This window comes from Bidens hawaiensis, unplaced genomic scaffold, assembly GCF_021521415.1.
Source record: "Bidens hawaiensis isolate Kalapana, Puna unplaced genomic scaffold, B.hawaiensis_p1.1 tig00016189_1, whole genome shotgun sequence".
Taxonomy (NCBI): Eukaryota; Viridiplantae; Streptophyta; class Magnoliopsida; order Asterales; family Asteraceae; genus Bidens; species Bidens hawaiensis.
In genome coordinates, this window is record NW_027492473.1 from 356,162 (window position 1) to 372,732 (window position 16,571).

Consider the following 16,571-nt stretch of genomic DNA (forward strand, 5'->3'; position numbering starts at 1 on the left):
TTTTAGACTTTTGCAGGCGGTTCTTTTAGCGACGCTTTCTTCCCATTTTATACCTTAACCGGGCTGGATCACTTTCTTCCCATTTTACCCTTAGCCGAACCGAATCCTTTCCCTTTTCCTCACTTCATTTTCCCTTTTTCCGTATCCTTCTTCATCCCGTGTTTTCTTGCATCCTTTTTCATCCTCCTATCAACCAATACTTTCCCCTTACCCGGTTTCACTTGCACCCCTTTCTTTGCAACTACCAATTCTTTCTTCGGTCTCTGTGGGGTCGCCTTCTTATAAAGCGTATTAATCATTTTCATCTTAGACCGATCATTTATATCCTCTTGATCAGCAATACCGTTCGCCTTCTTTCTGACCTTCTCCATTTTCCCCATTGCAACCCGCTTCTTCCTGGCCTTCGCTTGGGCCACCTTCTTAGCAGGCCGGGCATTTATCTCTTTAAACCGGGCTTTCATTGCATTAACCTCTTCTTCGTTATGGGCTTATTCAGCTGCATGTGTTTCTTCTCTTCATATATGAACCATTTTGGTAACCCTTCATCATCATGAAACATGTATTTATTATAAGCATCATCATTCATTTGTTCCCTTTGTTTTTTCCTCAACATTTTCTTAGCACAAGCCAGAATTTCAGCTTTTGTTTCCACATCATCATCTAACGATGATGAATCATCACTCGAGTCGGTTTCCGGGGCTGGAATTACCTCAAAATCTTCAGTAGCAGCAGACTGAGTGAATTGAGGTTTCTTCGCAGGGGCGGATCTATAGAGGTCTCATGATACAGGATATCTCCTTATTTGAATATCAGATATTTAATATCTTTTATTATTCGTTTATAATTCAAGTTTCCTAATATTTATCTTTCTTGTTTAGTAAGATAGTCTTTAGTATAAATTGGATGTTATGGTTTATTGTTTTAATTAGTTTTTTGATTAAGTTTATATAAAAGAACATTGTTCTTGGAACCTATGGTTCAGTTTATCAGTCTTTGATTAACTAAAGTGTCATGAGCCATTTGAATGCTTCCGTTCCTGCATCATTTGGTATCATAGCTTTTGGTTCTCAAATGGCTCGACGTGAGGAAGAATACTTGTTTGCTCGTAGATTCGCCGCCCGAGGCAACGACACAAGTATGGCTGATTCACGCGCCCACGGTAGATATTGGCATTCTACTAGCAGAGTCGCCGCGAGAGGCAGCAGTGGAATCCATCCCGACCTGCGGGATCTTGAAGAGATCAAACGACTCCGACAACGAGTTCATGATCTTGAAGAAATCAAACGACTCCGACAACGAGTACGTGATCTTGAGGAGATCAAACGGCTCCGAAAACGAGTCCGCGATCTCGAGTTACAACGGGAGATGCGCAAGGCGGAAACCGAGTCGAGCACCGTCGTCTGGGACGAAGGTGGCGACGGAGAGCAGCATCCGTTTGGCCGTCATCCACCCCGGTTCTATGAACCGATCTATCCAGAGTGTTTATTAGAAGACGGACCGAGGCTCGATGAAGAGGGGTCGAGGTTTGATGAAGACGAGGTTGATTTTGATGATGATAACTGTTTATTTGCGTATCCATCCGGTAGTGATTTTAGCTGGGATTCGCCACCCGTGTTTGATAACTACGATGAAGAGGAAGAATATATGGTGGTTCTAGATGGTGCGGCGGCTACTATCGGATCTCAAAGTCCGTCCACGATGATGCCTATGGTGTTGTCTGATATCAAGGGAATTCAAATAGTAGGTAATTTGACTTTTGCTCCGATTTTAGTGGAAACTCAAAATCAAAGTGAAAAAAGGATTTCGATAATTGGTGATAAGGATTCTGATGTGGGTTTGCATGTCAATAAAATTTGTTTAAATAATACACAAGATATGGTGAGGCATATTACTAAAGTTGCATACATGGAAATAAAATCTAGATTGCATGAAAGTTCTGTACGGGAATTATTAAATGTAGGGTGTAAGAATAAAGTTGGAGCAAAACCATGGATTCAATATGGGTTCATCACAATAAAAATAACGGAAGTGGGAGCTGAACTATTTGAGCGAGTAACGTCGGCGGTGGATAGGACGCGAATCCACACTCCCTTTGACCCGGGTGGTACAAGTTTAAAGTTGGGCAATGCACTCCATCACGTTGGAATGTTTAAGTGGGTCGTGATAATAATAAAAATAGATGAGAAGCGGGTTGATGTTCCGTTTGACCCTGGAGGCAAAACTCGAGAACGAGTTTTTTCGAAGACGGGGAGTATGATACAGGATATCTCCTTATTTGAATATCAGATATTTAATATCTTTTATTATTCGTTTAAAATTTAAGTTTCCTAATATTTATCTTTCTTGTTTAGTAAGATAGTCTTTAGTATAAATTGGATGTTATGGTTTATTGTTTTAATTAGTTTTTTGATTAAGTTTATATAAAAGAACATTGTTCTTGGAACCTATGGTTCAGTTTATCGGTCTTTGATTAACTAAAGTGTCATAAGCCATTTGAATGCTTCCGTTCCCGCATCATCTCAGGGGTAACCCGGGTTACCCCTCAACTTTCTTGGTGAAGTGCAAAATTAGTGTATTTTTTTGTTTTTATTTGTTGTTTTATGTTATAGGATACCCCTGAGCAAATATTAGGTTACCCCTGCAAGAAAAAAGATGGAAACTGAAGAAATTTATTCGTATATTGACGACTTATTGTTTTCCGGTGGTGATAACTTGCAGCGGCTCTGTTTAGGTAAGAGATGACAGTGAAGATGCTTTTTTATTTGAAGGTCCTTTATTTATTTAATAGTTACTAAAAAGGACAACAACAATGCATTGTGCATTCATTCCAACCTTGCCTTTTATTTAAAAATTGAAGACAGAATTACAAATTTTGTCCTTTAAAATAAGACGAATTACGGTTCGTGTCCTTTTCTAAGTTTCCTTGCAGGCGGTGTACTTTAAACTTTTTTTTCCTACAAGTTTTGTCCTTTACGCTAACTGGGTTAGAAAAAATCAGTTAAATGCCCTCACGTGAGACGCATGTGAAGGCATTTTTGTCTTTTTGCCTACCCTTCTTCTTCCTCTTTTCTTCTTCCCCCTATCTCTCCTCTCATGTGCATCCACCATCACCACCCACCTTCTTCTTTCAACATCCAAAACCCCACCACCACCTGTTGCCGACTGCCACCACTACCCACCACCTACCGCCGCCACCATCACCTTCAATCTCACCCACAAAATCAAACCATCATCATCCCAATCCAAATTCATTTCAATTCAATCGAAAACCCTAAAAATGATCGGTTCCGATCACCACAAACAACAACCCTCAATCTACAACCGATCTTACACCATCAATTCAACCTCAGCCATCGATTACCCACTAAAACCCTCACCTAATTCCACCCTTAATCGCTCCGAATCCGTCAAGAAACCCTCCGATTCAATTTCAACCTGAAACCTGTTTTGACCTGGAAAAAAGAAAGAAAGAAGAAAACCCTAAAATCACAACCGTCTTGTAACCGCAACAATCGAAATCAGAACCACAATCGGACTACTGCCACCGTCACACCGCCGCCTAGGGTTTCCCAAAGATACCCGGCAACAGTAGATCAGATGGAAAATAGGCGATGATAGCCAGGCAAGATAACAGTGGTGGCTAGAGGTGCAAGATGACGGTACGGGGGACAAATACAGTTGTAACCCCGCATCAGTAGAATCGAAATCGATTAGGGTTTGTATGTTAAAACCATGCGATAGTAGAACCGGCGATGGTGGAGGCATCGATTAAGGTGATGGAGAAGAAGAGTGGGAGGTATGGTGATGAAATGTGTGTGTGTGTTAATAGAAGAAGAAGAAGAAGAAGAAGAAGAAGAAGAAGAAGAAGAAGGGTAGGCAAAAAGACAAAAATGCCCTCACATGCGTCTCACGTGAGGGCATTTAACTGACTTTTTCTAACCCAGTTAGCGTAAAGGACAAAACTTGTAGGAAAAAAAAGTTTAAAGTACACCGCCTGCAAGGAAACTTAGAAAAGGACACGAACCGTAATTCGTCTTATTTTAAAGGACAAAATTTGTAATTGGGTCAAAATTGAATACTATTAAATATTTGATTGACAGTCACCTTGGAATTATCACTTGCTAAAATTTATTAACTTTAGTTCGTTTTTATTTAATTATTACTTTTGCTTTATTATTGTATTTATTCATGTTTAAATTTGATAAATACAATATCAAAGATAAAAAGTATATAATATGGCACAACTAAAAGTTTTTGGTTACGACTCGTACACCCAAACAACATTAATCCTAGTCAACTACATATTTTATATATGTTTCATATTGTGCACAAGTATGTTATACAAGTAGTCTATTTTATACGTATAATTAGTTACATATTAAATTATATATAAAACTTATTCATATTTTATTGTCTATGTAAATCATTGGACTTTTACTTTTTGAATCTAGCCATGTCATCATGGTGCCCCTCACGATTGGCGTAATCTTGTTATCTATTTGGATTTGTAATACAATTTATTTTTATCTTTTGGTTATGTGATCCGACCCGATCTAGATGGGCCGAAAAATATTTATATATAGTGGTAGACAATTGACCTCTCAGACCTTCCAACCGCCATTTTAGAAGTTCCTCGACGGGGGCGCCACTTATCCGCTAGGTCCAAAAAAAAATTGGGTTACACCTGAAGTTTTTGTCTAGATCCGCCACTGTTTCTTCGGTTTGTGTTTTGAAGTCGAGTTTTTTGGGATCATGATTTGATCATCGGCTTTTTTATCCACTTGCATTTTGTCTTCATCGTCTTCACTTTCATCCATTTTTGACGTTTCGTGATCATCGTCATCAAACACGTCTTGACTAAACCATAGTGACGTAATTTGTGCCTCGGTTCGCTCTTCATCATCAAGCGGCATCATTAACGGATTGGATTCTTTATCATGATTATCATAGTCAGAATCTTCATCTGGATGGATATCATCATCAGCAACATCATCGCCCTATATGACAGAAGTAGATTATCAATTCATCATAACACATCCTAAATTGTTGAACATTATTATAACTATGTTAAAACCATAACAAACCTCGAGAAGTTCACCATCTTTAGAATGTTTTTGCTTCATTCGCTTTCTCTGCTTTGTACTACCTTCTTTCTTGGCTACATATTGTTCATAAGCTTCTTCCATTTTCTCATCATACCTGAAACCAATATGTTTAATAAATTATTACTCGTAATATCTTTTCATCTATAAAATATACAGAAAAAAACACACTCGCCTCCGGCGTTCTTCCTCAGAGTCCATGTCTATTTCATCATCTTCAGGATCCATTTGGCCTCCCTCATTATCACAGTCCATTACTTCATTATTTGCACCATCATCTTCAGTGTTGTCAACAACTTCCAGATCTTTCTTGCCCTGAATTATTATTAACAAAGCAAACTTAATAAAACTGCATATGAAAAATAGAGGTCATGAATGTCAATTTGACCTTGATAGATGATAGAGAGAATAGTTCAATATCCGTATATCCGTCATCCATTACATCACTCTGCATCCCAGTTGCTTTCCTTGCTTTATCCTAAAATTCCATTAAATAAGAAACAAGAAACCTTAATACATAATCTTTACAATTTAAAGACCTAGAATTAAAATATGGAGTAATCAAATTTATAACACACCTTCTAAGCAATAAATGTGGAAAATTATCGGTTATCGCAGTGAGATATCGGTAATTTTAATATCATGTAAAATTAATATATATAGCAATTTAACACTAATAATTCAATATAGTCTCATACCATTAACAAATTAACCTTTTGCAAATTCCAAAACACTAACAATCGTAGCAAGTAAGAATTGATTAACACTTAAAACACTAACATTCAACACTAAAAGTTGATAATTAAGACTTAAAACACTGATATCGGGAATATAGGTGATATAAAGGTCAAATATTAGTCCAATATTGGTCAAATATCAGTCAATATCGTCGATATTATCGGTACCGATATTCTTATTTATATATCGTTAAGGGACCGATAACTGATATATCACTGATATATCGGTGATATATCGGCGATATCGACTGCATATCACACCTTAGCTCGTCTTTTTGCAAGAATCTTTTTCGCCTGCTTTTTCTTCCTAAGCATATCATTTGTCAATTCCTCCATTTCTTTTAATCCATCTTCTTCTGCATCATTATTATCATCAACCTTACTCTGCGGTTCAACATCTTCAGGTTTAGAAGTTACCTTCTCCGGAGACAATGCCTTTCTGATATTAATCCGCCACCTAATACAACAAACGAAAAAACAAATTTTCAAGATCATGAAGCGTGTTTGTTTGTGCGTGTGTATATAACAATAAAGAAAAAGAAAACAGGGTGTTTCTTACTTCAACAGATGCTTAAAATCTTGCTTCCCTAGAACACGCAAGTCATCACATAATTCTTTAACTTCCTCAGTAGTCAACTCGTGATCTTTGATAGGCAGAGACGTGTCATCTTTAAAGTTTATAGATGTAACAGTGCCAAGAACATCAAGAGGCGCACTTGACCAAATAAAGTCAGTAGCTGAACATGTTTTCCTCAAAGTTGTGTCACCGTCTTCATACCCATCGCGATGTCTCTTCTGCTTTGTCCCTCTTAAGTACATCAATCACCTAAATTGCCCAATTCACACAACTCAAAGATCACATACAAAACTAGTTCTATAACAAAGTCCCTCCATATATGATAATGCACAAACTTGTATAAACAATATTAATTAAATTACCTTTGGAGGTTCTTTGCCTTCTTGGAACAGGTGTCTAATATCAAAAAGACAAGGATCAATCTTAGCAGGCGCTTTATACTTCAAGCAAACGATAAAAATCTCAGCAGACGTTGACCGACTTGCAGAAGGTTTATCCACCTCAACCTTTTCAAACAACTGCCAACAAATCCAAAGTTAACCCCTTAACCAATTCCATCACAATCAAAAACAAAATCCATTACCTGTCTTAGACAATACAGCACAGCACTGTAATCCCTAGACCTAAAAACCTGATACACAAAACAATATTATTATTAAGTTAAGGCTAAATGTTCATAGAGAAAGGATCATGAGAGAACTCATTCTTCATGACGGAACTAGAGAATTCCGTAAGTTATATATGCGGTATAATGAAATATATATACTACATCTATGCAGCATATGTGGTAGTATATACCACATATATATATGTAGTATAAACTACATATATGTAACATATACTACTGCATATGCTTCATAGATGTAGTATATATATGTTGGATTAATTTCTATTCCGGGTCACAAGTCGGTGAACCGGGCCTAGAGGTTTTAACAAGTCGGTTAAAGTCTAAGGGATATTATGAAACATTCCATATGCTTGGTGGCCAAGTTCACCTTGTTGGCCAAGTTGACCTTGTTGCCTGTAACATCCTAAAATATTATAATATTAAATAAAAGAAGATTTCGTTAAGTTGTCGAGCGTTAAATAATATTAGCTAGTGTTTAATAAAGAAAAAGGGTCATGGACTTGGAGTAATTAAGATGGATTAAAAGAGAGTAATGGGTCTTAGGTCCATGGGCTTTAAGGGATATAAATAACCCTTAAACTATCCTAAAACCCTAAATCCTCATTCTTACCATATTATTCTCTAACACACTCATAACACACACACACCCTACACCACCTTACGGCCGAGAGAGAAAGAGGGAAAGCGAGGTCGAGCGAACATTCGCTTTGGTGGATCTTGACTATTCAAGCCATACACGAGATTTATAGTTCATAAACAAGCTAGCCTAGGCCAAACGAAACGTAAAGGTATGATTTCGATCTTAAAGTTTATGTTTTTATAGACGGTTAGCCTTGAAAGTTGAGTCTAGAATAGATCGGGTATGAATGAAACGTAAAGTTGTAAACTTGATGTTAGAGACGAACTTAACGAACTTACGGCTGCTATGGCTCGTTAGAAATAAACCCTTAAACCTAGTATTGAACGTTTTAATCTAAAGGTCCAAGCTTTACGCACTTTCGGGTCGTGTTTTACCCAAAAACGGCTAAAGGAATGTTTGCGAGAATTATTAACATCTTATCGATATATTACACCTTGAAAACCGACTGGTTACAGAGGTTTTGGGACGAGCCGTAGCTGCTGCTGGGTAACTTCGCCCATAGCAAGTTCGCCCAGCAAGTTCGCTAAGCATACAAGTTCGCCTACTGTGAACTTCGCCTAGTATAAGTTCGCTTGTATAAGTTCGCCAAAGGCAAGTTCGCCGAACACTAACCTCGCTGAATGTTAAGTTCGCCGAATATTAAGTTCGCCAAAAGTTAAGTTCGTTTAGAAAATAAATTAAAATCCTAGTGAAAAATGTGTTACGACAGTTAAGGGAAATAAAATGTTTCCAGCTCGACCCCAGCCAGGGGCTCTACCCCTTGGACCCTGCTAGGGGCTGCCGCCCCTAGAACCCCGCTGCCAGGGGCGCTGCCCCCGGACCCCCGTTCGTTGTGGGGTATAGTTGAACTAGAGACGCAATATAGATAGCGATAGTTTATTGATACGTGTAATTGTTATACAGTTAGCCGTGCACAGCTCAAGAAGGGAATAACAATTAACGGTGAACGTAACCGTGTTCAGGTGAGTTTCTAGCCTCATTTCCTTGTTATGTTTTCGGGGCTGTGTGCATACTCGATGTGATTAGTTAATACACTTACCTCAAGTGGTAAGTGTATGCCCTATATGATTTATGTATGGATGAACGCTTGACGATGCATGAACGATCTTCGGATATTGCATGTGCCGTCAAGGGATAGTATAAAGATATGATGTATAGATAATGTATGGACGTATGAAAGTTATAATTATGAATGTATAGAAATGTACGAAAGGTATAGATAGAACGAGGGAACCGACCCTAATAATGTCGGCGAATGTAGGGAACCGACCCTAATAATGTCGGCGAATGTAGGGAACCGACCCTAATAATATCGGAGAATGTAGGGGACCGACCCTAATAATATCGGCGAAGGTTATAGGATGTAAGGCTCTTTGAAATGTATATGTATGAAATGAAAGTACGTATGTTATTATGAAAGAATGAATGAAAGTACGCAAATATGTAAGTATGTAAGATAGTAGGAAGGCATGTACCTTCGGGTGCATAGGTAAATATGTGAATGTGTTGTATGTTGCCTGATTAACTAGAACTCACTCAGCGTAGCTGACTTTTAGTATGCACGCAGGCTAATCAACTGAGACAGCTGGCTTGAGGGAGACACATGGCAATACTGAAGAGGCTGGCATCTAAAGATTTGCCGTGTTGTTTTAATACTATGTTTTATGTTATGCTTTTAAAAGACAAGTTATGGATGTTTGTAATGGATGGTTGACAGTCTATATTATTCCGCGAAAGTTTTTAATTAACTCTGATTTTAGAACTGCGTTCATGAGTAAATCCAACACCAAAGTAAGGCTACCGGTGACGGGGCCTTACATTGCCCAAGTTCACCTTGGTGTCCAAGTTGAGTGGTGACCACATATCATGCTTGGTGACCAAGTTGGGTCACTAGTATATATACATGCACAAAATTAGTGTTAGACACAACAACAACAACAACAAACACAACAATCACCACCATCACTAATTCACTACCAAAGTTATTGTAATCAGTTTTTTGAGTTATATTTTTTGGTTATAATATAAGTCGGTTATTTATAAGTTGTGCGTTAATTATCGTTTATCATTCTTGAATTGGTATCAGAGCTCGGTTCAAGAATGCGATAATTAACGGCCAAAAAGAAGGTGTCTCGATCGAACAAGTTGGTTTGATATCCTGAAGAAGTTGTTATCGTGGTTGACCGAACAAGTTGGTTTGATCTCCCAAAGAAGTTGTTGTCATTGTCGATAGCATAGTTCGTTCAATTGTTACTTTATTCAAACAAGTTGGGTTTGAGTAGCCATGGGTGACACGAATCCACCGCCGCCGCCAAAAGGGAAAGAGAACGGGCCATCCTCCGTTCAATGTCCAATGTTAACTGCAACGAACTATACCGTGTGGGCTATGAGGATGAAAGTAGTCCTAAGAGTTCACAAAGTTTGGGACACCATCAACTCGGGTGTCTCTGATGAAGACAAAAATGACATGGCTATGGCCTTGTTGTTTCAATCCATACCCGAAACCTTGATCATGCAAATTGGAGATTAAGAAACTGCTAAAGCCATGTAGGATTCAATTAAAACCCGACACTTAGGTGCCGAACGGGTTAGAGAAGTACGTCTCCAAACCTTGTCAATGGAATTTGACAATATGAAGATGAACGAGTCAGATTCCATAGATAACTTTGCGGGCAAGTTATCGAGCATTGCCTCGAAATCAGCGGCTCTCGGAGAAGTTATAGATGAAGCAAGGTTGGTAAAGATGTTTCTCAAAAGTCTCCCAAGATCGAAGTATATTCAAATGGTTGCTTCGCTTGAGCAAATGTTGGATCTCAATAAAACGGGATTTGAAGATGTTGTAGGCCGACTCTGAGCCTATGAGGAGCGAATCCGAGAAGAAGAAATTCAAGGGGGTGACCAAGGTAAACTTTTATTCGGTAAATATGATTCATTAAGTCATAGAAGTTTTGAATATAATGGGGGACGAGGACGAGGAGGTCGAGGTCGTTTCAATGGCCAATACCGAACCCCTAGTACCGAACAAGGGTCATCAAGTCGGGGAAAAACAAGGGTGAAGAAAGATCGGTCAAAGATTTTATGTTACCGATGTGACTAGTTTGGTCACTTTGCATCCGGTTGCCCGAACCGAGTTCAAAAGGGTCAAGAAGCAAACAAAACCGAAGCCCGTGAAAATTTTGATGATGCAGCGTATATGCATCAAGTTGTGTTCTTAAATGAACAAAACCTAATACCAAAGAAATACGAGACCGAGCGGGTCGAAGATGATGTATGGTATTTGGATAATGGGGAAAGTAATCATATGACGGGAAACCGGTCGTATTTTTTAGAGTTAAACGAGAACATAACCGGGACTGTTAAGTTCGGAGATGGGTCATTTGTTCAAATCAAGGGAAAAGGCTCAATTCTTTTCCAAGGAAAATCGAGTGACCAAGACTTGCTAACCGAGATTTATTATATTCCGGAGTTAACAAATAATATAATAAGTCTTGGTCAAGCAACGGAGTCCGGGTGTGACATTCGGATGAAACACGATCTTCTGACCATGTACGATGAGAACGGGAGGTTACTCATGAAGGTCAGCAGATCCGAAAACCGACTCTATAAAATACGAATGAAAATTGGAGCTCCCGTGTGTTTGCAATCAAAGATTGAATATGATGCATGGCGTTGGCACGCAAGACTTGGGCACATCAATTTCGAGTTAATGAAATCGATGGCTAAGAAGGATCTTGTACGAGGTTTACCACATGTTGAACACGAAAATCAGTTGTGTGAATCGTGTTTGGTGGGTAAACAAACGAGGCGTTCGTTTCCGGCTACATCCTCGTTTAGAGCATCTCAACCTTTGGAATTAGTTCATGGTGACTTGTGCGGTCCAATAACCCCATCCACTATCTCGGGTAATAGGTATGTCTTTGTTATTATAGACGATTACTCACGATATATGTGGACGTTTTTATTGAAAGAAAAATGTGAAGCGTTTGAAAGTTTTAAGAGGTTTAAAGCCCTAATCGAGATGGAGCCGGGTTTACCAATGAAACTCTCCGAACCGATAGGGGAGGAGAATTGATATAATGCTAAATATTTATATTTCCCGTGTATATTTTAATTAATATTTTATTAGTTTTTGTTCGTTTTTAGTCGAGATTTGTATACTACTAACGTTTTTTTGTTTCGTAGGTTCCGGGATTTGATCGTGATTAAAAAGGGCGAAAAACGAGCTAAAACGAGCCGAAACAGAGATCCGAAACGCGTCAGGAAGAACCAGAGCAGAGAACCGGTCTGGCCGGCCCCCATGGAGGAGTACGCCGCGCCGCGCGAAGGCAGAAGGCCAAAAGCCCTTGGCGCGGCGTCTAGGCACAACTGGGCTAGATTATTTTCGTTTTTTGCTTCTTGTCGGGCCTTGTTTTGGGTATTTAAACACCTTTAACTTAATCCTGATATAACCTGAAGCCACCATCCGATTTTGGGAGTCTTTGGAGCCATCTTACGAGTCTTGTGGTGATTTTGAAGGCAAGAGAACATCCGGTGAAGAGCTATACGTTTAAGATCGAAGAATACGGGTTTTATCGCCTTTAATCTTTCTTTCTTCATTATTTCACCATGTTTTCATTATTATTTGTTTTGTTTGATTTAGACTTTAAGATGCTAGGCTAGACTTCATGTCTACCTAGGTTTGATGAACATGTGTTGACATGATTCTTGCTTTGGATATTGTTTTGATTATGGATTTTGTTATTTAGTAGTAAAGACTTGATTTTGCTTTCATGATGCGTATGAGTATTTGTTATCTTGATTGATTGTTAACTATAGCTTCACATAGATCTTTTATCTTTTGATTGTGTTCTTTAGATTTAGGGTTTATGTTTAAATCATTACTTGGTGTTTTGATTATTGTGATTAAATGGGCCCGTTAGATCATAGAAGCTTGTTGATAGTTGGTTAAGGTTTTAAATGTTTTGCTAAATTCCAATAGCTGTAAGGTGAGGAGTTGTTCATGTGTCTTGGTCAATTGCATGCTAGGATAGTTAGTGACAATATTCTTGCTTATTGTGTTGATCCATGTTCATGATGTCATGTTAGCTTATCAAGTTATCTAGGGTTTAGTGTTTCGTAAGATTGCTTGCTTTAGATACTATTAATTAACCCTAATTGATTACTTTGCGGAAATCAATTCAACTGATTGCTTAATAATCTAATAATTGTTCTTCGGGATTTCATTTGATTTAGTCAAATGTCCTTAGGGTTTGTTAGATGAACACGTTTAGAAATCAATTTCCATAATCATGTTATTTGTCCATTGCTTGATGATTGTTGATGCATGGGATTCTTACCTAGGTAGATTCCTTCTCTGATTGGTTTCGATCTTGTGTTTAGTTGCTTGTTTTTCGTTAACTTGTTTATTTACTTTCTTAGTTTAATATTAGTTTAAAATCCCCCTTAAAACATTAATAATAAATAATCGTGTCGTAAGTCGAGTCTAATTAGTTAATTAACGTAATTTATAGAGTCCTGTGGGTTCGATATTCCGGACTTACTTAGCTTTAATACAATTGACCGGTTCACTTGCCGGTGTTTTGTTTAGTTGAGTCTTAGGTCTAGTTTTTATTACATGTTTAATTTAGTTAATATTTAATTGACTGTTTTCACTACATCAAGAATTCACTTCACGTGATTTCAATCAGTCCTGCGATGAAAGTTGAATTATTCGGCATTTAACCGCTCCGTACACGCCGCAACAAAATAGCGGGGTAGAAAGGCGAAACAGAACTTTAATGGGGATGGTGCGGAGTATTTTAAAGGCAATGCAGGTACCAAATTATATGTGGGGAGAAGCGGTCCGACATTCAACCTTTTTAATCAATCGGGTCCCAACCCGGGCCTTGGTTGATTAAACTCCATATGAACGGTTCAAGAAAAAGAAACCGATTATTGAACACGTTCGAGTATTTGGGTGCATGGCGTATGTTAAAGTTGATAGTGTACATCTAAAGAAACTTGATGATAGGTTAAGATAGCTCGTTTATCTCGGGTCGGAGACGGGTTCAAAAGCATACCGTCTTTTCGATCCGAACACCCGGAAAGTTGTTGTTAGTCGGGACGTTGTGTTTGACGAAAACAAATGGTGGAATTGGGTAAAGAAATTCGAGAAGAATGACTATGAGCCGGGTATGCTTTCTATTGTTTGGGGGGTGCGGTTGACAATGGAACTGGTCAAATCAAACCTACCATTGAAGAAACCTCTAGAAGCAACCCGGGTAGCCCAAGCTCTGAACCTGTATCATCGGTTCAACCCGAGTCCAACGACTCAACCGAACCAAGTCATATCGGGCCTAATTCCTCAACCTGCTCTCAAGTTCAGTCGACGAGTAGGTTATAGTGATAGTAGTCACAATATAGATGAGGATGATGGTACGGGAAGAACGGGTCTAAACGACTTGTAGGTTATAGTGATAGTAGTCACAATATAGATGAGGATGATGGTAGAAGTACCACTGGCCACGTGTTTTATTACGGGCAATCTCCAATTACATGGTGCTCACAAAAGCAAGCGACAATTGCTCTCTCGTCGTGTGAAGCTGAGTACATGGCGGCTTCAGCAGCCGCATGCCAAGCTGTATGGCTCCGAGAGTTGTTGAGTGAGTTGACTGGAGAAGTATTGCAGAAAGTTATGTTGAAAGTTGATAACACGTCCGCAATAGCCCTTGTGAAAAATCCGGTTTTTCACAACCGAACAAAGCATATAAAGTCTCGCTTTCATTTTATCCGAGATTGCTACAACGACGGCGAGGTCAATGTTGAGCACATTAGCGGGAAAGAGCAATGGGCTGATATCCTCACTAAAGCACTCGCAAGAATCAAGTTCACGGAGATGCGCGAGTTACTTGGAGTTGAAGACCTTTCTAATCTGAATCAGAAATTAGGGGGGTGAATGTTGGATTAATTTCTATTCCGGGTCACAAGTCGGTGAACCGGGCCTAAGAGGTTTTAACAAGTCGGTTAAAGTCTAAGGGGTATTATGAAACATTCCATATGCTTGGTGGCCAAATTCACCTTGTTGGCCAAGTTGACCTTGTTGCCCAAGTTCACCTTGGTGGCCAAGTTGAGTGGTGACCACATATTATGCTTGGTGACCAAGTTGGGTCACTAGTATATATACATGCACAAAGTTAGTGTTAGACACAACAATAACAACAAACACAACAATCACCACCATCACTACCAAAGTTATTGTAATCAGTTTTTTGAGTTATATTTTCTGGTTATAATATAAGTCGGTTATTTATAAGTTGTGCGTTAATTATCGTTTATCATTCTTGAATATATTCCATTATACTGCATATATAAAGTACGGAATTCTCTAGTTCTGTCACGAAGAATGAGTTCTCTTGCGATCCTATCCTCACGTAAATAATAATGATCATAATTCATAAATAAGTAAATTAGAGCATATGCTTATACTTTAGTAATAAATACGCCTTTCGGCGCTAACAACTCCGAAGCAAGCTTAACCGAATCAATAACCAACGCGTTCTGACTCATGGCCTCCTGCGCCCAGGCGCCACCGTGATTGGGAGAACCGTCATGAAGCACCACATCAAAAGCCTTAACTCCATATTCAGACATTATTCTTTTGACAGTGGATTTACATTTAGGCGTTGTAATATCTTCCTGAATGGTATTGGGCGGATAGGGTGAATGTCAACGCCGAGTACGAGGCTTCCGACTGGTACGCGTTCGACGGCGGCTTGCATCCAGCCGCCGGGAGCGGCGCAGAGGTCGAGAACGGCGTGGGAGGAGCCGAGGAAGGAGAATTTGGAGTCGAGCTGGAGGAGCTTCCATGCGGCGCGAGAGCGGTAGTTGTGTAGTTTGGCTAAGTTGTAGTATTCGTCTAAACGATGCTTTCCTTTGGCTTTTTTACCCATTGCTGCTGCTATGATTAGGGTTTATGCATGGGAGGTCTGTGTTTATGCTTTTATAGTTTGGGGTTGCTTATTTTAGCCCATTGTAGCTTGTTTGGGATTTGCTTTTAGTGTCATAAGTTAACGACATTTTGTAACTTATTAATATTAACTTATTGAAAAATTATATTACCTCCGTCTCATTAGAAGTTTCACATTTTCTTTTTTATTTGTCCTATTACAAACGTTCACTTTCATAATTCATTAGTCAATTTCCAATTTTACCCTTAAACACACACAACTAACATTAATAAACGATATTTATGGACCCAATTTTCAAGAGCATTATTGTCATTGGGTAAGCAAAAAAAAAACAATAATTAAATCTACCTTAAACTATGTGTTTTTCAAACTTAAACACTTTGACCGAGACGGAGGAAGTAATTCACCCCCAAAAACGGCTTTTTTATGCGCGAGACTTTTGGTTCTTTCTATGTTAACCAGAATTACAAGCACACACCTCACTCTCTTTTATTTATTTATTTTTAATTCCTTTGTTTAAAGATCAAGTGGGACCATTATATACATACTAAGGCTAAAAGTTATGGTTCATTTCCCTCATCATCCGACTTGTCAGCTTTTCATCCGTCGTTCAACCTTATCCCTTAACCCATGTTATGGTTCATTCCCCTCGTTATATTATTTAGTAGTAGAAACAACTGAAAAACAAAAAATAAAAAAAAAGTTATTGGCTCTCTTCCAAAATGAGGAGCGTGAGTATGATCAGTGAGATCATTATAGTTGTGAAATGAGGATGAGGGGGTGTTGTTCAAAGGGTCTCACGCGAGGGAGGTGTACCGTGTCGGAACAGTAGATGATACCCACTAATCCATATCGTTTATCATGTTTTGAGGCATAATTGTTTTTAGGTGTGCATGATTTTTGTGGTTATGGTTGTATTTGGTTTGGGCTCTTCTCCAGCA

General features: G+C 38.8%; 1 pseudogene across 1 annotated transcript; it reads right to left on the reverse strand.

Moving 5' to 3' along the window:
• Window positions 1-68: 68 nt before the first annotated feature.
• On the reverse strand, window positions 69-15,612 carry LOC143550840 (adoMet-dependent rRNA methyltransferase spb1-like; annotated as a pseudogene). Its single transcript, XR_013138394.1, has 10 exons — window positions 15,149-15,612; window positions 7,000-7,047; window positions 6,752-6,934; window positions 6,399-6,637; window positions 6,101-6,296; window positions 5,491-5,580; window positions 5,278-5,417; window positions 5,085-5,199; window positions 4,711-4,997; window positions 69-767 (listed from the first exon to the last, which is right to left on the reverse strand). The product of XR_013138394.1 is annotated as an adoMet-dependent rRNA methyltransferase spb1-like (transcript).
• Between the last annotated feature and the right edge of the window lie 959 nt (window positions 15,613-16,571).